Raw genomic sequence first — 10,998 nt, 5'->3', positions numbered from 1 at the left:
GTAAGTAAGGATAAAAGGAAGAAAAAACACGGCATTTCGAAGTTAGATGCTGCTCATCAGAAGAAAAAAAAAAAAAAGCTAGCATTAACAAAATATAAAAATATAAATAAATCTGGCCTGAGAAAACATTTAGATTAGAAATGAAGAATGCATATATAAAAATATAAAAATACAATAGAAAAATGTGGAGTTTCAAAGAATGCTATTCTTGTTATTCTTCTCATCAGACGACAAAAAAGAAATCAACAAATAAACAAGGACTTTGTAAATTGTTTTTTGGAGTATTCAGTCGAACAATAAATTTTGATTGTAAAGTTCAACTTACAGATTTAATTTTCTTTCTTTTATAATAAGCTCTACTCTCTATTGCGTATTGAGCTTTTTTAATTCGGTTGGGATTAAATTTTCTATATATAAACGCTTGTATTTATATTAGATTGAAATTTACCATTGCATATATCAAGTAAACACTACATCTCTTTGTTTTCATGAATATATATATATATATATATATATATATATATATATATATATATATATATATATATACTAGCATTTCAGCCCGGCATTGCCCGGGTGTTTGGAGGTGTATGTTGAGCTAAAGAAAAAAGTGGTAGTAGGAAAGTAAGCTCGAACCCGTACCATGAAAGAGGAAAAGAACGTAAAAAAAAAGTGACGTTTTGTTGTTACGACTACCGCCAAACCAGAAGTGACGTAGGTTTAAATTAAGGCTAGACAATCGAAAAGAGGGGATGACTTTCGAAAATATTGGTAAAAAAGGCGACCCCTCCCTGTGTAAAAGTGCCCAGTTGAGGGTGAAGAAATTGATATTTTTAGCCAATTTTTCGATATTTGTCATCTGAAGGGTCGAGCTTCAAAACGATACTGATCTTGTAAAAATCTGTCGCCTCTGTGGAAAGTTTTAGGCAGACATACATACATACATACATACATCCATCCATCCATCCATCCATACATACATACATACATACATACATACATACATGTATATATTGGTAACTAAAAATTTTCGATCCAAACCGATTAAAAAGCTTGCCTTATCTCTAAATACCCTTTATGTCAAATATTTAATGTTTAGACCAGAAATTGTCTGAGTAATTTGGTAGAGACCGCAGAGGTCAATTTTTTAAAAAACTTTGACCCCTATTATGACCCCTTAAAATTTATTGTTTTGGGCTCAAATCAAGTTATTAAGTTAGATCCATGTCCAAGGAACCTATATCTTAAATTTCAAGTGTTTAGATCCAAAATTGTCGCAGGAGTTTGGTAGAGTTCTCAAAGGTCAAATCGTTGAACTTTGACCCCTTAACAGCCGAATTTCTGGTCGAAAATAGATCACCAAGATTTTCCCAAATCTCAGTACCCTGTATATCAAATTTCCAGTCTGTAGACTTAAAATTGACAGTTATTGTGTAGGGAAATGTACACAGACGCACAGACAGACATACAGACACACAGACAGACACGTTCACTTTTATATATATATATATATATATATATATATATATATATATATATATATATATATATATATACACTCCTGGTCAAAATCATAAGACCACTTAAGAAAGTAAGCGTTTACGTATATTATCGAATTTTTGATCAAAGAAATGGTTGAAACCATTTCCAAAAGGGAAAATATGATGGAAAGAAATGAAATCTGCTTCATTCGAAACGTTAACCCTGATCTAATAATTATTTTTTAAAAAACAAACATTTTCACCTGATCAAAATGATAAGACCACTGATAATTTATCTAACAAAAGGCAATTATAAATTACTAAAAAGGGTCTCAGTATTTAGTATAGCCCCCATTATTACGAATTACCTAAAAAATTCTCTTCGGCATGCTTGCGACTAAGTTTTTTATCAGTTGCGAAGGAATTTTATCCCATGTACTGAAAACTGAATCAGAAAGTTCCTTTATCGAATCATACTGGGTTCCATCCTTGAACACTTCTTTTGCCATCCTTCCCCAAAGATTTTCAATGGGATTGAGGTCCGGAGAACATGCTGGATGATCTAACAATTCTATATTATTTGCAGAAAAGTATTCTCGTGCTTGTCGAGAAGTGTGTATCGCAGCATTGTCTTGCTGGAAAATCCAATTTCTTCCACACAGACGTGGACCTTCAGTCCTGATAGAAGCTTTTTCAAGCATTGAAATGTACTTCAATGATGTTTGCCGGCCTTTCACTACTTGCAACTTTAGGGTCCCAGCTGACGAGAAAGCAACCCAGATCATTAAAGATCCTCCTCCACTATGCCAAGTTGAAAAAGTCTCTTTGGGCAAATTCTTATCATGCCAATACTGTTGAAATCCATCTGGATCATCTAGATTAAACTTTTTCTCATCGGAGAAAATTACATTTTCGCACTTCTCTTCATCCAAGTCTGGTATTTGGCGGCATATTTAAGTCGGTTAGTTTTGTGCTGTTCAAGAAGACGTGGTTTCTGCAGTCGCTTTAAATGATTGAAACCCTTCATTTTCAGATGTCTTCTGATGGTTTTAGGACTACATTCTGTTGCTGTTTGACTTTTGAATCGACTTGAGCTCATACTGGAGTTTTTTTTTTTAAATTTGTGGTGACTGTTTTGCTACGACTCACTTCGTTTGCAATGGATCTATGGGAGAGTCCACCCCTATTAAGCTCAAAGATCCTTCCTCTCTCAAACTCTGATAATGGTTTCCCTTTTGCCATTAATAATTTAGTAAGATGTTTTTATCCACTAACAAGTTGCTTTTAGTAACATAGAAAGCTTTTCGTATTCATTTTTTCAAAACTAGCCGATTTTATTAAAGTGGTCTTATCATTTTGACCAGGTAAAAATGTTTGCTTTTTAAAAAATAATTATTAGATCAGGGTTAACGTTTTGAATGAAGCAGATTTCAGTTTTTTCCATCATATTTTCCCTTTTGGCAATGGTTTCAACCATTTGTTTGATTAAAAATTCGATAATATGTGTAAATGCTTACTTTCTTAAGTGGTCTTATGATTTTGACCAGGACTATATATATATATATATATATATATATATATATATATATATATATATATATATATATATATATATAAAATTTCCACTACAAACAATTATTACGCAACTGTCCCAATAATACAATACACATATTAACCCTTATCCTCGAGTGGCCTCCAGGCCTTGATATGTGGTAATCCCTTTGTAAAAAAGAAAAAAATAGAAAAATTCATATTATTTGGATTCATCTACTGTTCTCATCTTGAACGCTACCCCCCCCCCCCACACACACATGCAGTAAATATAGGGTTCCATTCAAAATTCTGTCCAAATTCTAGAGTTCGATAAGATACATCTGAAGAAGGGCGGCGGTTACATCGACCGAAACGTGAAAAATGGGACTCAAAATGAGAACAGTAGTCTGATGAATCCAAACACTACGAATGAACAATCCTCGACTCCAAAAAAATCCAGAAACGCAAATGCAAAATTAATCATGTCTAAAATGATTATGCACAGTTGCCAAGTTTCTCCCTCCAATATCGAGTGAGAGACTGGTGATAGGTACGCTGAGCCAGATGTGTCTTTGTACATGTGTACAAAGACAAAAGAACAAACTATAGACTATTGATTTCCGAGTGTGACAAATGTCCAGCTGCTTCACGAGAAGTCGACCTCCCACCTCACCTCCAATACTTCCTTCTCCTCCCCCCTCCACCACCTTATAATTTCACTGATTGCTACTCATACAAGCAAGAAAAAAATGTGAAGGAAGACAAAAGCCAACAAATGGAACAGGTGAAATGATTGCTGTTAGCACCTGCAGTTTTATTTTCAAACCCTTACCTTTTCTCTGTCATTTTCCCACCCTTCCCTCTTCAAAAAATTACGTGCCCCCGCCCCATTTCTCTGTCTGTCTGTCTGTCTGTCTGTCTGTCTGACTGTCTTCTTTTGTCTCTGTCTCTCTCTCTCTGCGTCTATCTGTCTCTCTGTCTCTGTCTCTCGGTATTTGCTTGCCCACGAAAACAAAATGTGATACAAGGTCGTTTTTAATGTGAAGGAAAACCAGCTCCTCTAAAAGGGGGCACTCTGGCAGAGTGAAAAAATAAAATTGTCTTTGTATTGGAAAGGTTTTCCCCCTCCATTGAATAAGAACAATTTAACTTGGGTGCAGCGTCGAGCGTCAGAGCAGGCACCACACCCCGGCCACCAAGCCGACCAAGAGGAGAATTACAAGTGTCTTTCTCTCTCTCCCCCTCTTTCTCTCTCTTGAGGTCTATTTATCTCGGATTATCAGTAACTGGCAGGCTTCCCAGCGTTGCCCGGTCGTAAAATACGCGTAAATATATTTTAATTCATACAGAAACTTAAAACATGTGCATGCGAGTATTAAGTTTTTTTTTTTACAGTTCACTTGTAAGTAAAAAAAAAAAAATAATGAAGTAAAAAAAAAAACGAAAAAAACTGAGACATATGCATGCGAATATGACGTTTTTTATAAACAGTTCACGTCTTGTTGTAAGAAAAAAAGAAAATACTCGAGCTGAGATCAAAACGAAAATCTAAAAGCAGAGAATCAAGTACGATAACCATTAGGCCAGTTTCACACGAACTTTACAAAGTGTTTTTAAGCTTACTTATTCTTAACATAAAGCTGTCATGTTTCATGGCCGTGCATGCGTATTCATGAAACAGTTGACAAACAAATAAAAAATCCAATGACCTCCACATATCAATTTTTCAATTTTGACCCCTTAGCAACACCTTCTCAAGATGAAAACCGATTAAAAAGTTTTCTACACGTCTGAATACCCTATATACTAAATTTCAAATCTGTAGATAAAAAATTTGTTGAGTATATAGGTTCAGAAGTATCCTCACACACACACACACATATTCTCACTTTTATAGATACAGTAGAACCCCAAGATACGGTGGCCCTTGGATATGTATTTTTCAGTTTACGATGTGAAATACAATGTTTTTCCGGCCTCTGGTTACAGTATTTTCCCCGCCTTATGGTGTTATTTATAATGTTATTTGCTTATGTAGATGTGTATTATATACTGTACTGTATTTTGTTACTAATTTTTAATGCTGGCTTCTACTGTACTTGGCCTTTCGGCCAAGGTAGTTGGCCTTGTGCCTAAATTTTTGTTCATTTTCCCAATTGTATTTTTTTCCTGTGAATAAAAAATTTAATATCTCAAAGTGTAGTATCTGTTCTTCAGATGCTGCACTTCCATTTCTTGTTCTCTTTCGGTGGAGGAGCAGTCCTCTTGGACTGAGACAATTTTTTTTTTTTTTTTTTACCTTTTCTCCACGTTAAAAAACAACCCTACTCTGTCCCGTGGGGAAGCATTGTAATTAGGTACTGTATATAGATTTTAAGGATTGTTGTCGCTTCCTGATTGTTTGTTTTAAAATAGGACAGTCATATTTAAAAGGTAGGGAAAGTCCAGAGTCTGGTGGTTTTGGAGCTGCGGGAAAACTCCCAGCTATGAGATCGTTGTCCTACACAGAATCCGATAAAAAAAATTGTGTATAGGAAATAATTTGATTTTTTTTTTTTTTTTGTTTCAGATTGTTACGTGATTACATGTATTACACCAAAGTTAAAATCGGCACTTCTGCATGTTAGCTTTCTTTGGTTTTCATTTTGGGAAGAGTTCGGTTTGGGGCAAGGGAAGACAATTGTGAAATTTTTACTAAAAATTTCTGTAGAAATGGACGCGAAAGCCCTGAATTTGTATATGCATTATTTTACTTCAGAAAAGAATAGAACTGATGATTTTTTTTAACAGGTTCAGAGACTAATTTCTTCCCTTGAGACATGTACTAGCAGAGGGGAAATGATATTCACAATTTTAATTTATTATGAAAATTATTTGCTAAAAAAAATAATAAAAAAAATCACATATTTCTCCATTAATGACAATTTTAAATCTATATCTCTCTATATATCTATAAAGTTAGGTTATATGTTGCACTGACATTGACGTTAAAAGCCCATTTTTCTATTTTAAAAATGAATACGACTTCCTTTTATAATTAGTCGTGAATATACCAGTAACTTCGAAAAGGATAACTAACAGGTGGCCTGCTAATAATTTTATCAATTTGAATTCATCTGAAAACTTCATGTTCTTTAAATTTATTACAAAATTTTAATTTGTTACGAAATTTTAAATTCATTACAAAATTTTAATTTATTATGAAATTTAAGTTTATTATGAAATTTTAATTTATTACAAAAATATTTATTTATTACGAAATTTTTTATTTATTACAAAATTTAAATTTATTACGAAATTTAAATTTATTACAAAATTTTTATTTATTATAAATTTTTATTTATTATGAAATGTTAATTGATTACAACATTTTTATTTATTACAAAATTTTAATTTATTACGAAATTTTAATTTATTACGAAATTTAAACTGACTATGAAATTTTTATTCATTATATAAAATAAAAAATTAAAAAAAACACAAAAGAAAGAAAAAATATGTTCGTTAAAAAAAAAGTCAATTAATTCAATAAATGTTCCGTGTTACTGTGTTACTGTATTTGTTTTGATTTTCCAAAACCTCCGGCAAAAGTTACTTAAATTTCGTGATTGTCTCTCCTTGCCCCAAATTGAACTCTTCCAAAACTGAAAACCAAAGAAGTGCCTTAAAATCTCTTTATCATCAAGTATTAAATCTGGAGACAAAAACACGATCAAAATGAGTAAATATGCTATTATAATCAAAGGTTTTTCAAAATGTCATGTCACAGTAATAAAAATATCTCATAATTACGAAAAACGATAGGGTAGAAAATTAATTATTAATGAAAACAGTTGAAACCAATTAGCGAAAATTAAGTTTGGCTAAATTTCGCAAAGATTTTCAGTTTTCGAAATATATAGATTTTCAGTTTTCGAAATATATTTATTCCCCACCTCATTTTTTGTGGCACTTCGAACTCTCCGGTTGTTTTTTTTTTTTTTTTTTTTTTTTGCAAAACTCGATTTTCGCTAATTGCCTTTGAAAACTATTTTCATTAATAATTAATTTTCACCTAATCGTTTTTCGTAATTTTTTAATATGTTTATTACTGTGACATGACAATTAAGTATATACATTGGTTTTACTTGAAATTCAGTATTTAAATTTTCGAATTTCATTACAATAATGAAAAAGAAATGGCTATTATTAGTAGGAAGCAAAGCTCATAATGAAAAAACAATGTTAAAGAAGGTGTTTTTTTTTCTTCCTGTTACTACGTAGTATTAAATTGATTGGCAAAACCACGATTTAATGGTCTGCATACAATGAAAATGTCTGCACAGATGATAAATATTGTTTTATCTTTCTGATTTTGTTAAATACTAGCAAGTCGCCAGGCGTTGCCCAGTCGTAAATATGATATTTTAATTCATGCATGACAATTGGGTGCTATCAGCTAGAATCGAAACCAAAACATACAACTCTCCACCCTCATTCTTATCCTATATACATATAACCTCTGATCCCCCCCCAACCCACACACACATGTAAATTCATTCGTCATTCCTTTTTTAAAAGATAGACTCGCCCGATCGTTGTAGACAAGATTCAAGCAAGCAAGCAAGGAAGGAGTTTTATAATCATACTAGCAATCGGTGCCCGGCGTTGCCCAGGTGTTTTGAGGTGTATGCTGAAAAAAAAAAAAAAACGGTCAATTTTTTTAAACTTTGACCCCTATTATGACCTCTTAACATTTATTGTTTAGGGATCAAGTAAAGTTAATAAGTTAGATCCATGTCCAAGGAATCTATATCTAAAATATCACGTGTTTAGACCCAAAATTGTAGGAGGAGTTTGGTAGCGTTCTCAATGGTCAAATCGTTGAATATTGACCACTTAATTGCCAAATTTCTGTCAAAAATCTATCACATCGATTTTCCCAAATCTCAGTACCCTGTATATCAAATTTCGAATCTGTAGGCTTAAAATTGACAGAGTTTTAGCGTAGGGAAATGCACACAGACGCACAGACACACACAGACACTATCACTTATATATATATATATAAACATAAACATCATATATATAAGGATAATAGTACGCCATATATATAACAAAAGACCATTATTTACTGAAGTGAAAGGAAAACCCGGGAGAACTTTACCCAAAAATAAATCTATATTTTTTTGTGTGTATTGATAGTCTTATCAACACCCCTTTTTTCTATTTATTTAAAAAGAAAATATAACTTTGTTATTTATGAGTCGTGGAATTGCATTCATCTAAAAAAGATCTAGCTAATGTGCATATTTTTTATCGTTTTTAATTAATTCCCTATTATTGATCATCTGTATTTAACTATTACGTGTAATTATATTCATACAGATATTCTATATGATTTATATTTGCGTAATATTTGCGTAGAAATGAAGAAAATCAAAGTTACTGTGTGTTTATTGTGTTGCCAGGATGGTAGTGGACGTGAGTGTGTGTGCATGTGTGCGCGTGTGCTGGAAATTATAGTAGTACTAATAGCGTTTGATTTCTTGTTGTGTGTACGTGTGTGCGGCTAACGCCAGTGTGTGTGTGTGCGCGTGTGTGCGCGTGCGTGCGCGTGTGCTGGGAATGGATGACAACGTTTGTTTTCGTACTGTGTTTATATTATGCATATTGTTTCGTATCTTATCAACTTTTTCGAATCTATGTGTACAGTAATACAAACCCGTTTTTCGAGCTGAATAAATATGTTACATTGAATAAAAACACGAAAAATATATCCAGTTTGGTAGAAAAGTAACTTATCTTGCCTTTGATAACATTTATTTGTTATATATTTGTTTTTTGACAACTTTTTCGAATCTATGTGTACAGTAATACAAACCCGAAATGAAAAGACCACGAGTGAGCGCGCATTTTTTTTTTTTTTTAGTTTAGTTTCATATATATATATATATATATATATATATATATATATATATATATATATATATATATATATATAAAAATAAGTATTTTTAAATTTTATCTTTCTAGCTTTAAAAAAAAGTTTTAAAATTTTATCAGCCGGCATAATTTATTTTTAAATATTGAAAAATTTCAGGAAAATTAATTTTTGCTAGATTTTCAAAACATTGTTTTCATGTTGTGTGTACGTGTGTGCGGCTAGCACCAGAATGGCAGATGTGATGTCGGAGGTTGGATTGTTAGATTGTGTAAGTTTCGTATTTTTGTAATTTGTAAATAACAAGTTAGGAAAAAATTAAACCCTTCCAAGATGGAAAATAAATAAAGCCATAATATTTTATGGTAAAGTTAAGATCGTACGAACCATAGTTTTTTAGGAGATGTGATTATTGGATTAACCAATCAGAAATCGTCTGTGGCACACACATCTCTGTTTTTATAGATATATAGATATAGATAGATAGATTAGTAAATTGAGGAACGATTTCGAGTTAAAATCTATTTAGTATTGCGCTTGGAATCTTAAAGAACATGCTTGGAATGTGTACATATGTTGAAATAATTGCTAGGAAAAAAAAAAAGAATGGAGTCGTCATACAAACGGAAGTTAGAGAAGTAATGACGATTATCATTTTATTATCATTTGAGATGAATAATTTGTATATTTATTTATTTATTTATTTATTTGCGGACTATTATCCTCATCTTCATAGTTGTTGTTTCACGACATTTGGGCCAACTAATCCTCCGGCCTTCGTCAGGTGGTCAACCGTGACAAGATAGGAATGCTGAGTCTCTTAACTGTATCCTCAGTAATTACTGCCTTCCATAGTAGTATCATCTCACCACGTTTTGGCCAACTAATCCTCTGGTCGGATTTGGGTAGGATTGAAACCGCTATCTTCAGACAATGCTCAATTGGAACTGTAAAGATTCAATGCCTCTATCTACTGCGCCACGGGCCCCGAATTCTACCTAAAGCCGGCTAGAGGCTTACCTGGCCAAAACATGGTGAGACAACAACAACTATGGAAGGCCATAATTACTGAGGCTATAGTTAAGAGACTCAACATTCTTATCCTGTCACGGTCAACCACCTGATGAAGGCCAGAGGTATAATTGGCTGAAACGTTGTGAAACAACAATTATGAAGATAAATAAATAATGGCGATTATTTCAACATAAGTACACACTTGAAGAGTGTTGTTTTTAAGATTACAAACGTAATACTAAATAAATTTTAATTCGAAATGGTTCCTCCTGTTGGTACAGTCAAGGAAAATGTCTCTCTTTCTCTCTCTCTCTCTCTCTCTCTCTCTCTCTCTCTCTCTTTTCTTCTCCACCTCCCCACTTTCTCTCTTTTGATTGCCCACCCTATCCTTTAATTACTGCTTTTCGCCTTCTTTTTAGATTCACCCTTTCCCTCTCTCCTTTACCTTTCCTCCCCCTCTCTCGATTACCTACCCTCTCCTTTAATTAGCGCTTTTCACCTTCTATTTTGATAAGATACTAAAACGTGTAAACTCTCTCCCTCTCCTCTCTCTTCGATTCACACCGTCATTCTCCCTCCCCCTCTCTCTATCTATTTCTCTCTCTCCGCTTTCTCTCTCTCTCTCTCTCTCTCTTTCAATTACCTGCCCTATCCATTAACTGCTGCTGTTCGCCTTTTTTATGAGATACTAAAACATTAAAACTTTCTCCTACTCTCCTCTCTCTTTGATTCACGCCCTCACACTCTCCCTCTCTCTCTTTGATTTACGCCCTCACTCTCCCCCTCTCTCTCTCCTTCTCTCTCGATTACTAACCCTATCCATTAATGGCTGCTTTTCAACTTCTTTTTTTATCATCCCATCCCTCTTTCTCTTCCTCTCTCTCTCTCGATTACTTACCCTTTCCTTTAATTGCTGCTTTTCACCTTCTTTTTTGATCAGATATTAAAACGTTAAAACTCTCTCCCTCTCTCTCTCTCTCTCTCTCTCTCTCTCCTCTTTCTCTCTCTCTTCAATTCACGCCATCATTCTCCCTCCCCCTCTCTCTA

Source organism: Euprymna scolopes, chromosome 41 (assembly GCF_053919585.1).
Source record: "Euprymna scolopes isolate OS-2025 chromosome 41, ASM5391958v1, whole genome shotgun sequence".
NCBI lineage: Eukaryota > Metazoa > Mollusca > Cephalopoda > Sepiida > Sepiolidae > Euprymna > Euprymna scolopes.
The sequence above is the reverse complement of the archived record's forward strand: the minus strand, read 5'-3'. Positions refer to the sequence as shown.